The sequence below is a fragment of the Pezoporus occidentalis genome, unplaced genomic scaffold (assembly GCF_034315485.1).
Source record: "Pezoporus occidentalis ecotype Australia unplaced genomic scaffold, CSIRO_AGI_Poc_V1 ctg50, whole genome shotgun sequence".
Taxonomy (NCBI): Eukaryota; Metazoa; Chordata; class Aves; order Psittaciformes; family Psittacidae; genus Pezoporus; species Pezoporus occidentalis.
The window spans coordinates 2,067,264-2,086,105 of NW_026915836.1; positions in this window are offsets into that span (position 1 = coordinate 2,067,264).

An 18,842-nucleotide genomic window follows, 5' to 3' on the forward strand; every position below is an offset into this window, starting at 1 on the left:
CACCTTCACAGTTTCCCCATAGAAATGCAGTCCAGCCTGGAGCTAAAACCACTGACAGGGACATGACACCACGGTGATGCAGCCTGCGGTGATACAGGCCAGAACCTCCCCAAGCTGGTACACAGAGAAGTTCTCAGCATCACACATCGAAGTGTTTCCTACCTGCCACTTGAATACTGTTAATCCAGTTGGAATCAGTTTTCCGTGTAACTTAACTTTTTTTTGTCATCGTAAGAAGTTTCCAGCAGATGAATAAAATTGACCCTGTGAAAAACAAAAAATGCTCCTCGTATTTCCTGCCAATTTCAGGACTTTTAATATATTCATGCCACAGATACTTCAAGCATTATGAAACGACCGTTTGTTGTATTAACTGGAACCTACTCTGCCTAGCAAGTTACCAGTTGCAAAGGGTATTTTGGCCTACACCCTGTAGTTCATGGGAAAAAGGAGAGTGAGCATGCAAGTGGCGTGCTTTCAGAGAGGAACAGAGCCAGGAAAGAGGAGTAATGTAGCTTCAAATGTTTGGATTTGTGGAGATTTAAGTGAGCATCGTGCTTTTCTTGTGCTTCCTCCAGTAAAAATAAACAAAGGTAGTGTGAGAAACTAACGTGGAGGTAGTATGCAAATACTATGCCATCAAGTTAAGGGACTCACCTTCTTGTGGCCACAGCGCCATTAAATCATCTTATTGCTGCAAACAGTACTCCTGTGGTTATTTGGGAATGAAATGTCTCCATTGAAGAGCTTCCAGAGCATTCTTTGCACTTGTACATTAATCTTTCGGGGCAAGCTTCAAAAGGGCCTTCTTAAAAAGCCGCCCCTTTAATTTCATACTCAAGTGAGAGTATGAAAGGAGAGAATTCCTTCCCGACTGTGACTCGTGTACGAGTGTGTTCAGTATAACTCAAGCAGAACAAGGTTCTGCTGCAGCAGTAGCAGAATTAAGCCCTTCAGCTGTTAGGACAAAGCCTTAAAAACTGGAAATTAAAGCAAACGAAACACTAGCTCTGACTTTCCTCCCACCCTTTCCCATGATACAGAGAAGTGAAACAGTGATGTGGGGTTTCTGTGGGGTGGCTGGAGGGGAGGAGGGAGGAAAAAGGCTGCCACTGCCCCTCTGTGCAGGAGCCCAAGTGGAGGAATACCACTGAATCCCAGTGAAAACTGGGGAACTTCACTGCTCAGGAGAGACCATTCACATCTTTGCTTCCATCCTAATGGTACACTGCCTGCTACCCTCTCTGCATCACACAGGGGTTTAATATTCCCTTTCCATTTAAATGGGAAGAAAATAAGCCTTTTTACCCCTCTTTTTTTGCTGGGAGGAGCTCCAAATCATTAGGGTACTCCACTCAATTCAGAATCACTTCTTGCCTTGCACAGAACCAAGTAATATTTCAGTGGTAATCCTAACATGATGTTCTTGAAAGGCCATTAGGAATAATTTAATGATTTTTAATAATATATATTCTATATAATTTTTAATAATTTATTCACACCTCCACTTCTGTCTTTGTGCTGCAAAATGAGTAAAACCAACTCAGATACAGTATATTCATGCCTCATGTGATTCCCAGATATTTAGCGACCCCATGAACAGTAAGGGAAGAGCTGGGAAGCATTGGCTCTGCCCAGGTGCTCACCTCCATCGCAGGCTCTGGCTGTCAGGCTTTTGGGGATTCACCAAAGCAGCATTGCTGAGGTTGCCTGTCTTTAACCGCATCCCTCCGGAGGTGTCAGATGTGCCTGAACCAGTCCTTGAAATAAAGAAAGAACACACATGTAACCTTTAAAGACTGGTGTTGGGAAATTAAACCTACGTATCACTGGCTTATTCTGTTGCCATTAGCAGTCACTGTGGCATTTAATTGAGCTGTGACTGTCAAGCCAGTGTCCTCTGCTGCGTTGTCTCCAAAACAAAGAGCAGCATAACACAGCCAAAACCTTCCCCAACTGAAGAGCAACATCCAAAGGTTTCCTGCGTGTTCCAAGTTAAGCAGGTATTAAATTATGGAGGACAGAAACCTTACAGGTCATTCCAACTGAATGCCATTTTCACATCTGATCCCATTTAGAACTGATGTAATTATCCGGCTGATGGAGGAAGAGAAGCAGGCAGGCAGAGCATCTCAAATTTATACAGCAATAATGGCAAGCATTGTAACATGTCCTAAAAAAGCAAATGAGCAATGAAAACTCTAAAATAGGAGGCATTTTCTCTACTGAAAAGCTCTCAGAGAGGCAAAACCCAGCTTCACCAGCTTTTGACAGAAACATATAAAAAACCCCAATCTGTGACAGTAAGAGCAAACGTAGAACAGCCCCTCTCCAGCCTCCTGCCTGCAAAGCCCTCTCTGGACCTTAGTGCTGCCTCTGCCCTGTGCCACAATCAGAGCCCCCAACCCAGCCTGAGAGCAGGGGGGCCAGACCCTTCCTCAGTGTGCTTATAGTGATGCCAATCCTGCGCCCAGCTCCCATCACCTCCCAAAGGACAGCGCGGTCCTTGGAGCAAAAGGTTCATTACATTATGTATGACAAATCAGACAGCTTTTTCATAATGGAGTTGCTTACGGTACCATAATTAGGTCTGGAAACAGGGATGTGTATAAGCACTCCTGTGTTTTGTTGACCTGTCAGAGGAGCTGACACACACAGCCCCTGCTTGCAATGCTGGGTCCTGTTTTTGAAGGATGGGAGTTCAAGGATATAATGATTTTCTGGTCAGTGGAGGTTAGAGGTGATTTTGTGCTCAGTGTAAATGGCATTGTCTGGCAGAGACAATTAGCAAATGAACCACTGCCCCACCAGAGGCTTTGCAGCCTTGGAGTCACTTCTTCTAGCCTGACAACAAACAGAAATGTGAGATGGTGTCTCAGATTCCCAAAACAGGAAGCTGTTAAATCCAGCAAGAGAGCAATTCATTTCCCACTTATAATGATGCTGCTCTTGCCTCTCCTTGGAGGGTATTAAAGTGTTTCTCAGAGGGTAGCAAGGGAAGTAGCTCATCCTCATTTTTCACCAGATGGAAAAGCAAGTCTGCAGTGGAGCCAAGAGAGGGGTGTTTTTCTGTGCAGAACTGGTTAAATTACTGTGGCTTGGGATTTGCTCCTTTCTACCGTCTGCCTCCCACCAGTGACCACCACGCTGTAGTCACAGCATGGTGCGGTCCTCCTGCAACCCCTCTTTTCAGGTTTCTTCTATGGAGCTAAGGGAAGTTTCCACTCATGAATTAATGCAGTACATACGACTTCTATAAATCTACAGTGGCTCACATTAGACATGCCTTGCTGCAGCTACAAGGTACGGAAAGGTACAGGTGCTTCTGCACATGTGGTCCGGGTCTGGTCTCGGAGGGCTGCTGTGACTTATCCCACCCAAGGCTTTGAGTTATTTCCTCTCTTTTCCCATCGTCTCCTCATGGTTACATGCAAAGTGCTTTCTGTTCAGCCGGCTATACAATAAGCTGGAAAAGAACAGAACTTGTTTCAAGCTACGTTCCAAAGGGAAACTTCAGAAATTTCCTACTAAATAAAGAGCTTAAAAACCTCCAATTAAACAAAACATTGTTCTGACAGGAGTCCTCAGGTCGTGTCTTCAGTAACTCAGATTTATATGACCAGAAGTTCTGAGAGAATTGCCAGAAGGGAGAGTGTTTTGAAACAGAAATTCAAGATGTTTAGTCCTGAAACAATCTACACAGAACACTTAAATTTTCCTTTTTGTCTGCCAGCCAAGAACTGTTCACCAAAGTTATCTCAAGTTTATAAGTGGCTCCAGTTTTCTGGAACTTTGCTTTCCAGCAAATACCATAGTCGAAAAGGCTTAGCAATGTTTTCCAGTCCCACTTCTTGTTCTCACACATGGCTAATGCTGGAGTGTCAAAGCATTCTCAAGTGCTTCTGCACAACACTTACCAAACGCTGCATCTGCAGTCCAGCCAGCACAGGTTGTTCCCTGGAGATGAGTACGAGCTGTTGGGTGAACACCAGCACATGCTGCTCTGCACTCATGTGTACACACACAGTGGAGTTGTCCCACTGGGAGAGCTGGGCTGGTTCAGCCTGAAGAAGAGAAGGCTTCTTAAGGGGAGACCTTAAACAGCTCCAGTGCCTAAAGGGGCTACAGGAAACCTGGAGAGGGGCTTTTTATAAGGGCTTGTAGTGATAGGACAAGGGGGAATGGGTTTAAGCTGAAAGAACATAGATTTAGACTAAATACTGGGAAAGGATTCTTTAATGTGAGGGTGCTGAGGTGCTGGCACCGGGTGCCCAGAGAAGCTGTGGCTGCCCCATCCCTGGCAGTGTTCAAGGCCAAGTTGGATGGGGCTTGGAGCAACCTGCTCAAGTGGAAGGTGTCCCTGCCGATGGCAGGGGGGCTGGAACTGGATGAGCTTTAAGGTCTCAACCCAAACCATTCCATGGTTCTATGATTACAGACGAACCCCAAGTACTTCTGAAATCCCACCCCTGCACACATCTGCAGTTCAGGTGATGGTGGTTGAAGTCTGCGGCTGGCTCAGACACACTCTAGGTAAAAATTAGTTCTTAAACAAATTGGGCAAGTACCTTACACAAACTGTAGATAGAGCTTCACACCGAGACATGTCTGTGTGCTCCTGCTTGCAGCTCGCCCTCCCTCAGTCACTACTCGCTGCTGAATAGCAGCCTACTACAGCGCTTTGCAGCCTTATGTGATCCATAGGAATTTTCCATGGGATGTCTACGTCTGTAAGATTTACTAATCCAAACTTCTGCATAGGATATGACCTTTCCAAAAGGAAAGGGTCCTGTACTAGTTGGCCACAGACACTCCTGGGACCTGTAGCTCACAGCCTGAAGACTGGGGACTTAGGAGTTTTCTCTGAGATTCTATTAGAGTTTCTTAATTAAAAGACCTCTTTGGGGACCTGAATTGAATTGGAAACCATAGTGATCACTTAGGTCAATCATGCACAGAGATGATTGCGTTTAGAAGAGTGAAGTGGGAGATGAGAATGTGTGCATGTTGAAGAGCTTTCAGAGAAAACAAACCCCCCCACCCCAAATCATCTGTTAAAACAAGGAGCATCCATGGTTTGCAAAAGAGCAGTTAGAGGATTCATCGCTGTGGGCTCACCATTCACTAATAAGTTAGAGAATAATGGCTGTCTTTCTTAGAGCATTGAAAAACATCTTCAGCTTTTATCTCTGAACATTTAATCAATGGATTTGAGTCTGTCCACTCGAATCCATGTATGTACATAACTATTACCAGGAAAGCTAAAACGCTAACTAAGCAGCTGTGCTTCCAGTCATCCCACATGGGAGAAAGATGTTGTTACCAATCTACTATGAAAATAGAAACCTTCATGAACATACAGTGGGTCCTGTAACTTCATGATGCAAAACCTAAAATACAAAGAGATGTTCAGTGTCCAGGAAGCATTTTCTGTTAAAGAGTTGAATTCCACAGCTGTAGTTAGGAAATTCTCATTTGTGATCAGATAATGCTGATCAGATACACAAAGTTATTTTCTAGTTTCAACTTACAAACCATTGTAATATAGCTCCAGGGCAATGAAGTTGGTTTCAAAATCAGATCTGCTTTGGTTTCACTAGAAAGTACAGTTCCAAAATTCATTGGCTGTTCTTACAAAACAGTACAATACACCACTAATCTACTGTAGTATCATCTTTTCCTTGCCTCTCCTAGGAGGAAAAATCCAAATACAAGCCATGTTCCTGTAAGTCTCCACCAGAAATAAGTAACCTTGCTTCACCTGTCTTTGCAAATTACAGTGTTTGGATCAGGAGCCTTTACAGACCAGAGGCTTCAGTTGTTCAGCCCATGTGTGAAACACTTTGATTTGCTCTTGAGAAATCTTACAATCCCAAGATGCAGGGTTAACTTATAACCTCCAGCAATAAATAGGACTGTTCACTTATTTCATAAGAGTGAAGTCTGTTGATCCATAACCTATCTAAATTAGCAGTTTCTGACAAGCTGTTCCTTTTCTAAGGTGGAAATACCAGACCACAAGACTGCAGGAACTCAGATCCTTCTCTCTCCACCACATTGATTCCTCCTCCTGCTCCCTTCTAGGTCTTCTACTTACCTTACAGGGAGTATCAGCAAACCCCCCAGTATCCAGCCCTCCTTTCCCTGCCACAACTATTCCATGCCAAATTCACAACATGCAAGTGAGAAAGCAGTAGATGATGCTGATCTGCAGAAGCAGCAAAAATTGGATTTTATTTTTCTTACTCTATAGTTAAGTGATTGCAAGCCTTGAGTATGCTGCCAGCTAGAGCATGTTTGTCCTCAGAACCACTCTCCCCCATCCCACCCCATGCCAGCCTTTTCAGTCAATGCCAGGGCTTCAGACCTGTAAGGAGTTTCAATCAGGTTAATACTGCTTGTCAATCCATTTCAGTATGACATGGCTTGTATGATAGGTTTAATTATTCCATGCAACCTTTCGGTGAAGCTTTCCACTCAAGGCCAAGGTTTTATTCTATTTGTATTAGTATCACCTGGAGCATATCAGGGGAAGTCAATAACCTTTGCTCTCTACTGACTTGCTCTGCAGGGCTATAATTACAGCTATAGAAGACACAAGCATGACATAGCATGCATACAGCAATATGTACTTCTCCAGCAAATGTAGAAGCAACTCTGTGCCACAGCAGCAAAATCAAACCCACAAATCCCAAATACAACAGATTTAAGTAATGATGTCAGTCTGCTCCAGTAGTCATCAGAGTCCCTGCCTGCTTTCATTTCCGTTACTGTGTTCCTGAAATAAGGCTACGGACTTGAGACCTACCAAAGCAGGTTTTTCCATTGCCTTCATTGCACAGCACCACACGTCCATGCACTCGGCAGCGAGATGGTGAGTGAGTCACCCTGACATGCATCTGCAACAGCTTCTCCCGAGTTCCCCCGTCACAGCTCTCCCAACAAACAGAACAGGCCGTCTTGGCACAGGGCGAGTCAGAACGCGGGTTACCGAGGGCACTTCATGTTTTCAGTGACTAATCACTATCTTTTGTTATTGCAAAAACACTATATACAGCTTCAGTGATGCTTCGCCACTGCAAATATCTAACCGGTGCAGGTCTCTGCACACACGCTGCTTCCTGCCGCAGTACTTCTGAGGGGGTTACTCTGTCCCAGGCGTGCTATTCCTGATGCATCCTGTTTTTACTACTTGCAGAATTACTAGAGCTGCCGTATTGCTGCTAGCAGCCTTCCCGGCAGCAGCATGTGCATGTGGAGCATTGTTTTTCCAACCAAAGTAGACCTTTGCCAGAAAGTTAGTCTGCTATTTTCCCCTCATCTCCGTTTGCTGTTGGAGAAATATTTTCCAAAGCAAAACATTAGCCACTGAGCCCTGTGCACAACCCCTGAGAAAGGCCATTCAGTGAAGCTTTCTGCTTGTAATCAACGTTTGCCCATGGAAACCAAGGCCCTTCTTTCTTTTCCTTCTCTGAAGGAGTTTAGCCCTGCATCGTTTGCATCTGATTCCAAAGTCTTTGCACAGGGAGACGCATCTGGACTCTTCTATCCACGGATGCAGGAAAGCAGAACGAGACCTCTCATTCTGCATTCTCTATAATTAGTATGTCCAGAGGAACCCTTAATGTCGTACATTAATTTTCAAACCTGGAGCATGTTTTCAGATAACCCAGAGAAATCACTTCAAAACAAAGCAAGGGCATTAATAAACACAGTACCAGGAAATCCACAAAGGTTAAGTGATTTTCTACAGAGTAATTCATTCGCCTAATGAGTTTGCTGCAGACAATGCGCTCTGCAAGCAGTTATTGCGTATGTATCTTTAATTTGTGTGCTTATATAATTCATGGCAGTGCAAAATAGATTTCCATGTAAAGTGTCCTAATAGATGAAGTGAGGTTATAATATTCTTCCAGAGCTTGTTCATTACAATATGCACTGGCACAGAGTCCGGAGGGAGAGGAAGCCATTAACCATTAAGCAAAACAATTGCTGTCATCCTCCAGAGGGACAGGCTTTGTAAATGCTTATGTTAACACTGTACAAAAGAGACGAGTATTTGGGTAAAATTAGAATGATAAAGGGGGACAAGCACCTCATCTTTGGTTTCGTGAGGTTTGGTTGGCTAACTAACAATATCCCGATCTTCATCCTAGAGGCAGAGCTCATCCTCTCCCAGCCACAACCTGGGCAGCCCTGAGCACTAATTGTCACTGGTGAAAGGAAAAGGCGCAACAAAAAGCACCCCCAGTGTTTTCTATCCACAAAGCTGAAACACTCCCCTGTGTGTGTTTCTCCATTTAACTAAAATAGAAGGCTGTGTGTAAACAGCCACCCTATCTGCATCATTTATATTTGATGGACTAGTCAGTACAACAGATACTTTTATCCATCCCGTAAGTGATGAGAAACTAGACGCTCCAGTGTCCTGTGCTCCTCTCAGTTAACATGACTGGCAGCAGATGCCATTCTAGGCTCCTGAACATGTAACATTTGATGTAGAGACAGGAAAATTGGAGATAAATTTAGTATAATAAAAGTAACCTCCATGATCAAACCCTCCAAGGACAATACGCAGGAAAGCTCTTGCCATGTTTGCTACAGCAGCACAGGTATTTGTGTTTTGGGGCTTTAGAGGCTGTATGATAACAATATTCTTATCAGGTTAAAAAGTTACTTACAGAAAAGGTAGGACACAGCCTCAAGATGCTTTCATTCACATCAGCAGCAAAGCACAAAGGTGGTCCAGAACGCCATCACTGGAAGCTGTAAAGTACATACTAAGTAGATGAGCTTGTGTTTCAAGTTAGGTTTTGCACTTATGACTTCATACATCTGTAAGAAACATCTCAGCAGACTTTCAGATGTATTGGAAACCAAGAGGAGGTTGGTTTCTGCCACTTCCTTCGGCTTGGAAGAGACGAGTGCAGCTGGTTGACATGGGAACAAATATAGCATCCCAGAAAGAGCGCATGAAGGAAGACAGTGCTTCCTTCTCTGAGCAGATACCTGACAGCAGGAACTCCTGGCCTGGCTCAGATGAGGATTTGATGGCAGTAGTGAAATACCAGAAATTCCATTGAAATTCCATGAAACCTAACTTGCTTTGGTGAGGGTGCTGAAGCACAGGAGCGGATTCCCCATAGAGGCTGAGGAACGGACGCCCATAGAAATACACAAAATCCCATCAGACAGCAACCTGCTGTGATTGCCCCCTGCCTGGTGAGCAGGGTTAGACCTGGCGGTTTCCAGACGCACATTCAAACCTCAACCACGCTGTGATTCTGTGAAAGGGAAGCTCGCAAAGCAAGGCCACAGGCAGAAGATTATGTTGTCAGTGTCTGGCAGCAGGCTTTGGGGAAACCATGCAGATACACCAAAAGAAAAGAGCTGCTTTTCCTTCTTCCCGGTTCCTCCCAGCCCAACGCACACCTTCTGTGCTAGCACACTGGGAGAGAGGAGAAGGCAATCCCACGGTCAGAGCTTCAGAGCTCTCAGGCCTGGAAAGGACAGCAGAGGAGGAAGACCCCTTGCTTTAGGACCTACATTTGGGAAGCTCCTAGAGCTCTCGCCAGCTGGTGTTTTAGTGACCCTCCCTGCAGAGCAAGGGGTTAACATCTCCCCAGCCAATGTGCAGTTGCTTCACTTGTGGCCTCACTGGAGAGGGCAGCTGCAGCCCAGTCTTTAAGCCCCTGCTCTGAAGCAAGAGCTGATGGAAAGAAAATAAAACGTCTGTCTTCTCCTCTGGGAAGCAGCTGGAGAAGGTTTGTGCGAAGGTCATTTTAGTGTTATGCCAAAGGTCCGAGAAGCACCAGGCAAGCAGTCTGCTTTCCCAAATAAAGAGTTGGTAACTGCATGGACACGAAACTTTCTCCTCTCGTTTTAGCTAGGCTGGTCCTTCCTTATTCCTAAGGGAACGCAGTCATTCCTTGGGCATGTTTTTATACATGCCACTGAGAGCCAGGAGCAGGAGACAGCATGTGCTTGCTTGTGGGTTTAGAGCAGAGTTGCAGGGCACAGGCTGGCCATGTAAAGCCTTTGTAAACCCAGGCTGTGAAGGTCTTCTGGAGCCAGCACTGCATCCAGCTTCTGACAGCCTCTTTGGTGGGTGTTGCAACGTGCCTGCAGCTAAGGTGGGAAGATCGCTGCTTTCTGTTACTAAGAATATAGTCAGGGAAACATTACCCTGCAAATCGCTTTAATATGCATCACACTGCCACATATACTTCATGACTCCATTTGCACCCAACGTGTCAGTTCAGCTCGAGCCCACCGCTGCTGCCAAGCTCCTGCAGCTACTAGCTTTTCCCTCACAGGCACTGGGAAAATGGGGAGAGCAGAAAACAAGAAGGCTTTCCATGAGGCTTCTGCTGAGATGCAGGGATGGGGTTCGCCTCCTGCCCTTGCAGCGTTGCATGGGTCCACCAAAGGCAGGCTGGAAAGCAGAGAAAACTGCCCAGGGGGCACAAGTGGAAACCGCATGGCTTAAAGCTATAGGGCAGGTGGAGAATGCAGTAGGTCCAATTTTAGGTAAACACCAGGCCAAGTCTGCGATGTGACCCACGAGACATGAGCAGCAGAGAGCCACCACTGGAGAGCTCCCCTCTGCTTGTGAAGTGACGCACTGGCTGATGGGCACGAGGCAATGTGGGCGACAGATGTGCTACCGAGGTGTCTTCTGGCTACCAGGACCATACAAGTGGCATGCACAGAAGCAGAAAGAAGGATAAAAAGCAGAAAGTTCTGTCTCTCTCCCTGTGCAAAAGTGTGCCATAAATAAAGGCACAGGTAGAAGGAGTTGTCCTTTCTCTGTACCTTGTCACCTCAGACGGGGAATACAGCTGGTTACTCCTCTGACCTGTTTATTCTGCCCTGCAGCTGGCTGCAGGAGGGGGACATACTGCAGTACCTTGCAATTTAACACTGTTCTCAGTCTAACAAAGATTAACATTTCTTTTGGGTGCTCTGGACAAGAGCAGGGTGTTGCTAAACCTCTCTCCTACGAGTGCCTCTAGACCCAAAACTGAGCATGTGGGGATTTGTATGTATTCCTTATCTTAGACTATTGCTTAGCAACAGCCTTTAACCAAGGACATGTTTGTGAAACCGACAGGCATATCCATATCTGCTAAGTGCAACGCAATAAACACACCTTTCCACATTATCTCTGCTAGCATCACATATGTGGCAGATGATCAAGCTGAGCAGGAGGTTATCAATCAGCTGTATAGGCTCTTGGCATTTTTGCAGTGCTAATACAGTGATCTCGACCTGGGTGAATCAAAGCCTTTTCACTGCAGAAAGGTATCTTTGCATACCAAGTAGGTTGCAGAGGGACCAGCACCCAGCAGGACTCAGTGCGTTGCAGCTCTGTGGCTGCTCCTGCCACATGAAGAGGAGCAATGTACACGTTGTTCCAGCAAGCATTAGATGCCCCCTGACACGCTGCTATGTGTGCACATACGAATGAACAGCCCTGTTGTGGAAAAAGAACCCCACGCCACCCTAACCATGACTTTAGATACCATCTTGATATCTACCAACCCACCTGTTCTATCAAGCGGTTAATAGGGCAAAGCTTAACGCCAGCACTGTACCTCAAACTGGACTGCAGCCTGCAGTCCAAGGTTGCACCCTCAGTTACATTACAGAGGACTTGTTTCCCTTCCAGTCGTCAGTACTTTACCACTACAAGCCACCATGCAAATGTAACACTCATCTGTATGGCGATTGTGTGCTGGGGAGAGATCACAGTGGCTCTCTGCAGCTAAAGGATCCTTTCCTTTGCAGAGTTTCTGTTACTTCATGTCTGGGCTCAGGGGAGAAAAATCACTTTCCTAACAGCAAGGAGAGACTTTTCAGCAGAGCCTGTTGCACTAGTATGAGAGGTGATGGTTTTAAACTGAAAGAGAGGAGATTCAGGCTGGATGTGAGGAAGAAATTCCTTACACTGAGGGTGGTAAAACACCAGCGCAGGCTGAACAGAGAGGTGGTGGATGCCCCATCCATGGAGACATTCAAGGCCGGCTGGATGTGGTTCATCATCCAGTTGAAGATGTCCCTGCTCATTGCAGTGGGTTGGACTGGATGAGCTTTGCAGGTCCCTTACAATCCAAACTGTTCTATGAGTCTATGATCCTGCCTAGAGCAGGGGTGAAGTGCATTGAATACAGGGTTGGCGGCAGCTGTGAAACACCCAGCTTTGGTGTGCAGGCATGCAGGTGAGGAAGCTGCAGCCCCTCTTCTCGCATGCTGTATGAAACCAGGGGGGTGTGTGTGTGGTGTATCACAGCACAGCAATACGCACATCGCTGTGCTTCACTGCGCACACCCTGTCCCCTGCGCACCAGCATCACAGCACCTTGCAAGAAGGGCAGAGTGAGAAGCAGGGCGACAGGTTGTTCAGCATAAGGTTTTCTCCCAGTTTCACAATGATTGCTGGACTATATTTCACACTGTTATAAGCGCTTACATCATCACCCCGAGGGCTTGGGGAGGCAGAAGGCAACCCTATGAGATCCTTATCTTCATTAGCACATAGCCTGTCACACCATCATTATCTCAAAGGCCAGGCACACTGGTGCTCTGGCTGCCACAGTGCTGGGTACTTCCTAAGACACAATAAAACACTTAATGCATGGTCAGAGCTACAGCAAAGGAACGGAAGACCTTCAGACTGGAGGAAATATGAAGCAGTAAACAGCAACAAGCAGCATGTTAAGGCAGTCCCTGTGGACAGCCCTATTGTAAATGGCATCTCAGCGCTGACTTAAAACTGAGCAATATATCAGACTTGCAGCAGCTTTTAAGGTTTTAATCCAGGTTTTAAACGATTCTTTTGAGACCCTTTTTAAGTTGTAAGCCCTTAGAAGCTGCAGACTGGTCTGTATTATCTTAAGATGTGCTCACATCAATGGCAATGCTGGCAAGAGTGAAATCAGTGCTCAGTTCTGTGCTCGCTGGGCACCTACATCTTGCATTGGAGTCAGAAATGCACATCCTCCAGCTTCGCTCACTGTCTCACCAGTTAAAAGGGGGAATGGAGGAACACAGAAAAGGAGAAAGGGCAGGGAGCCCTTGTTAGATCTCATTGATTGTGCTCTGTAGCCCAGAAAAGCAGATTCAACTGAGTTTCCAAACATAGATACTTTGCTGGTATGCTGCTAGCCTAAAACAGAGCACATCCCTGCAGGGGGCAGAGGGGAAGAAAGGGTCCTGTGCCAGCTGGACCAACCCATTTTTGTCAGGGCTCTGTAAGCACAAGGAGCAGGGGGGATTAAATCCCTTTCTGAAATTCTGACGACAAGAGGAAACAGCTCTGCCATTATCTCCTGCAGATAAATATTTGAAAGCATCTATAAAGAAAACTCAGCCATGCGTCCCCTGCTACCTGCCACGCATCTGTGCCAGTACAATGGGAGTCATGTTCAGACAAACAGCAACACAGGGAGGTTGAATGTACCATGCTCACAGGCACCATTTCTACTGAGCACTACTGTTTCATATAAATACCTGTATATTTTAAACCCATTAGAGGATGTTTTTTTCCACAATACAGTGGAAATTCCAGTATCACAGACCACGAGGTTTGTTTTCAAAGGGGAGATAAGGAAACAGCAGAACCACGTCACCCACTCGAAGGGGAACCCCAGGGTTACACCAGCAGAAACACAATGGGTGGCAAAAACCAGATCAGGTTGCAGGGTTGAGCTATTCATCAGTCTTTTCCTTCCATTCAGAAAGGAGAGGACAGTGTAACCGCTTCTCAGAGACTCATTAAATCAGATCCTTTCACAGTAACCTGAGAGCAAAGGCTAGCCCTGAACCTGACACAAGTCTTTGGTGGACAATAGCTGGAGTGTCAGTGGTAGGGCACGAGCATGCAAACTACTGACTTCTCCACACTGGGGCAAGCAGAGTGGTTGGAAGGCTTCAGAACTGGGATCTTACTTCGGACCTTTCCTAGAAAACTAAGTCAAGCACAAGGACACGTGGGAGAAAGGACAGCAGTGGGATGCTGGATGCTGCACTAAGCAGCAGGCAGGGAGCGTATGCTTGGATCTCCTCTCCCCTCTGGCAGTGCTAACTCACTGCTGACCACAGAGAGGGCTCACCTAGCTAACACCCCTGCAAGCAAGGAAAGGGTCAGGTTGGCTGCACCACTGGGACTCCATGCCTTTCCTGGACTAGCATGAGGAGCACAAGTTTCCCTGGGCAGACCTGTCCTATCGGCAGCTTGGTTGGCAGATCTGACATGGTGCAGTAAAAGCACATCAAGAAACCTCTGCACTTCCCAATGCTAAGGAAAGGCATATAATTTATCTGCCTAGAAGGCCACGTGCGTGTAATCAGACTGTGCTACATGCACTTTGTCCCAAGCATTTAGAGGGAGCGCGGAGCAATCTATTACTTACAGGGATTAACATAAACTGGGGTTGGTGGGTTGGTGTCAGGAAGCCTGCATGCTACAAGTGCGCACAACACAGAAGCAGATGGCTGCCTAAGCTCTCCCCTTCCTTTGGGTGCATGCTGCTCCCAACCTCCACAGGAGCAGCGACCTTTAGAACCATTCAGATTTCAAGAAAGTCCAAAGTCTGATCCGAGATCGGATTCCCTCTGAGCTAGGAGCTGTAAAGCCACAGGAGCCTTTCTCCCAGTGTTTATGACCTAAGCAATTCCTGAGCTTGCCAACAGAGAATGGGGGGCTGAAGTACAAGTTGTGTTCCCTTAATGCTGACACAGAACAGCCAGGAAGCATGTAGAACCCAGCAGCAAGTGCCTTCCCTTGCCCCTTCCCTTTGGGCTGCAAGCCTGCAAGCAGGGCACAGGCAGAACCAGTTGATATGCTCAAGACCACATTAATTTCAGTGTCTAAAATGGCTCCCATGTGCTCAGGTGCAGTAAACCACTCTATTTTATCTCATACCCTTAGTTACTGATCACCAGGACCACTAACACCACTACAGATATGCCACAGGCTGTAAAGACTGTTCATCCCAGGGACAGGAGCATTTACCAGTCCCACCTGATACTGGGGATGAGTCTGCTCAGGGATTCCCCAACTCTTCTGAAGTCTTCCTAAAGCAAGCAAAACCAGAAGATATCAAAGCTTTCTGCTTTGATGTGCCTCAATAAGAGAGGTTTATGAAGCCTGATAAGGGTTCATAAACTCTCCCACCCCTATGTTTCTCCATTTGTCCTTTGAGATAGGTACACCCATCTGCTCCACCCTCCTCCTGCCATGTCTTTCCATAAGGGAAAGAAACAACACACAACAACATTCTTTTCCCCTTGGGTGTATCGGGGGACCCACCTGCACTCCTGGCTAGGTGGAAAGCACCACACCAGCCAAGAGGAACTCCAGGGGTAAGAAGATTTAGGAAAGCTGTGATAGAGACGTGGAATAAGGGAGAGAGGTTTCTGTGATGCCATGGCTGTTTCACAGCACAAACACTGGCCACACTCACCTTTCTGCTCCCAAGGGCATCTCAGCACCCTTTGGATGGTGGCCCAAGGATACACCACACTGCAGCATCCAAGTGCTTGCTGTTTCACTGGAGTACCAGGCTGATACGGGTCATTTTCACCACTGCTAAGAGAAGAGAAGGATGCAAAGCATCAGCTGAGACAAGAAGGGATGTTATCTCAGCAGCCAGGCAATTTCCTAGCACAGTACACTAGTACAAGCACCACTAGCACCAGTCAGCAGATGAGGCGGGCATACACAGGACACCAGAGCCACCAGAGAGGTTTGACCACCAAATGAAGAGCAGAACTTTTTATAGCCTCTCAAAAGCAGTTCAGCATCTCCTGAGTCTCAGCCACAGCACTTTGTGAAAAGCTTTTCCTGCCTGAGGATCAGAGAAGGCTCCATGGAGACCTCATAGCAGCCTTCCAGTATCTGAGAGGGGCCTATAGGGATGCTGGGGAGGGACTCTTCATTAGGGACTGCAGTGATAGGACAAGGGGTAATGGGTTACAACTTAAACAGGGGAAGTTTAGATTGGATATAAGGAGGAAATTCTTTCCTGTAAGGGTAGTGAGGCACTGGAATGGGTTGCCCAGGGAGGTTGTAAATGCTCCATCCCTGGCGGTGTTCAAGACCAAGTTGGACAGAGCCTTGGGTGAGATGGTTTAGTGTGAGGTGTCCCTGAGCATGGCAGGGAGGTTGGAACTTGATGATCTTAAGGTCCTTTCCAACCCAAACCATTCTATGATTCTATTATTACCAGGAACCACATAAATAAAACACCTCTGGGAAGGTCTTGCTTGCCATCAGCAAAGACATACCTGTCCTACCAATCCCTCTCTGTTAATGCAAGGTTTTCCAAGACTTTGCTCAGCCTCACATAGAGAAGAAATCCATAGATGTAAGATTATTAAATTTTAGCAAAAGCAACGGTGATGATTTAAATACATTGGGAGCTTATATACCCTGGTTTAGGAAGCTTGGCCCAGTTAATTTTCCTTGCCCAGTTAATTACTTCACCTAAGTGAGAGCACAGCACACTGCATCATCTTATGAAAAAGGCATTATGACTTTTTAAGACTACCTCAAGAAAACTAGTAAAAACCAAAAGATAACTATAAAAGGAGAACTTTACATCTCTATGATGTGTTCAGTCCTACAAGTCTCAGGAAAGATGGTTCTTACACCTTGCAAGGCTGACCTCTAACTGAAAACAACTTGGGTTAGAAAGCATTTCTGAAATGGTTAGAGCCAGCACGTGGAAAGAAAGGCCATTCCTGATTTTAAATGGCTGAACTGGTTTCCCCTCGAGCCCACATGCATGAAACCAGTTTCAAAAGGAAACCATCTGGAAGAGTTCAGCTCGGCACATGAAGGTTCAGGAAGCTGTAAGCAATTGTAAGCACTGGAGAAGGAGCACTTTAGCGGTGTTGCCCAGCACAGTGCACCACTCCTGCCAGAGCCGCTTCCTCAACAGATATGTAACACACACGTCTCTCTGAGCACAAATATTCCCACTGAAGTCAATACCTTGAATTATACTTTGACCTAAAATAAGCCTAAAATCGGGCTAGAAAATAAAACTTCCAGTATTTGCACCTTCTTCTATAAAGAACAACATCCCCTTACCTCTAGAGGTTTCTTCTCTGATTAACTTTCAGTTCCTTGTCATGAGGTTTATCTCTACTTGTCCTGCCAGAGGGATGCTCTGTTCTTGTAAAGGAATTTTTCAGTTGCTTCCTCCCTTCCCTGAATACTTTTCCTTGTCCTGAAACTCATGGCCCGTAACTCCCTCTTTGTTTGCAGTTACTCCCAACCACCGCCTCGCTTATCCCAGGCGAGAAAACGTGTTGTTATTCCTCCAGATGGGTAGGGAAGCCAAAACACCAAAGGAAGAAACGTGTTGCCCAAGTGCAGGCACCAATCTCCACAAAATCAAGGGCTAAGTTTGAGATCCAGGATAAGAATGTACTAATTTTAAGAAGCAAGCACCCATTTGGCACCTTCTTGGCAGAACTAGTGACCGGACCGTGGTGCGTTATGTGCCAAGGGAGCGCAGCAATCACTCTGTATGAGAACAATGCACCAGGCTGGGATTCCTGGGCTCTTGGATAACTCAGTAAGCACAAATTCTTACTTCAGTTACGTGTATTTTTAAACTTCTGCTCTTTTACTTAATTCCTCACTCCTGGAACTCGGTGGGTGCGGGATTTAATTCTTTGGCATCACAAGGATTTCCAAGGCAGATCCAGGGTTTGCCTGGATCTATTACAGTACCAGGGCCAAAATGTTAATGAATCTGTGAAAAAAAAACCAGGACTGATCAAGAGGTAGCAACAATTTAAAACAATTCCAAAAGAAACTATCTTCCAACAGAGAAATAAACTTTTTCCCCGCAGGATTTGCAACCACCGATCCACTGAAGAGCTGTGCACAGGGAGCCTGGAGAGAAATTCAGTGGGAAATAATCATAAACCACCTAATTGTTATTGTCCAAGCTGAAAAGTAACGCAAGTAAGCAAGCACAAATAAACGACGTTGGATTTCTTTTTAAACTGCTTGGTTTTAAATGTGCAAAGCCTTATATATATAACACTCCTAGGTCTATATAGGTATATAAGGATTTTTCATGTTAGCTTGAATTTTATAGGATCATAAAACAGAGTGTAATTGGAATAGGACATTGAAGTAAGATAACAATCTCCTGCAGCTTCAGAAATTAAGAAGAAAGCAAAGCTGTGGATATATTTCCTTCTTCAAGGAAGAAATAAATGTACTGCGATGATTCTTGTCCCTGGAGAGAGAATCATTGTGCTGCATTTTGTAGGTTTCTAAATAACATTCATCAAACAAAGGGCCATTCAGAAGTGCAGGGTACAGCACATGCTAATTGGCCCCAGGGCTAGCCAGAATATCATGACACCTGTGAGAATTTAAGGCATAGCTGATAAGGAAGACTTCATTGTTCCTACACTTGGGTAAACTGAAACCAGTCTTGCCCTTGTTCATATTTCCTTCTCACAATTGGCTAAGTAGTCCTAAGCCCATTGTGACTGAGTTTTATCATCTCTGGATGAATATCCCTATGGTCACTGCGTTAAGTTGCTTGCTGTTCAGATAACTTTATGTAGAAGTTACATCAGAAAAGGGATGATGAGTAGAAAGAAGAAATAAAGATATTTTTCCCCCAAATCTAGGCAGGTGTGAGTTATGGATTACAGGAATCACAAGTGCCAACCGGGTCACATACTGCTCTGGAACTGAAATTCCACTATCCTAACAAGGGGTTCTTCATCCCCTAAATGCTTTCCTGGAGATAGGAATTTCAAGGTACCATTTCAAGATATTTATAAACCTAATCCAGCAAGGATCT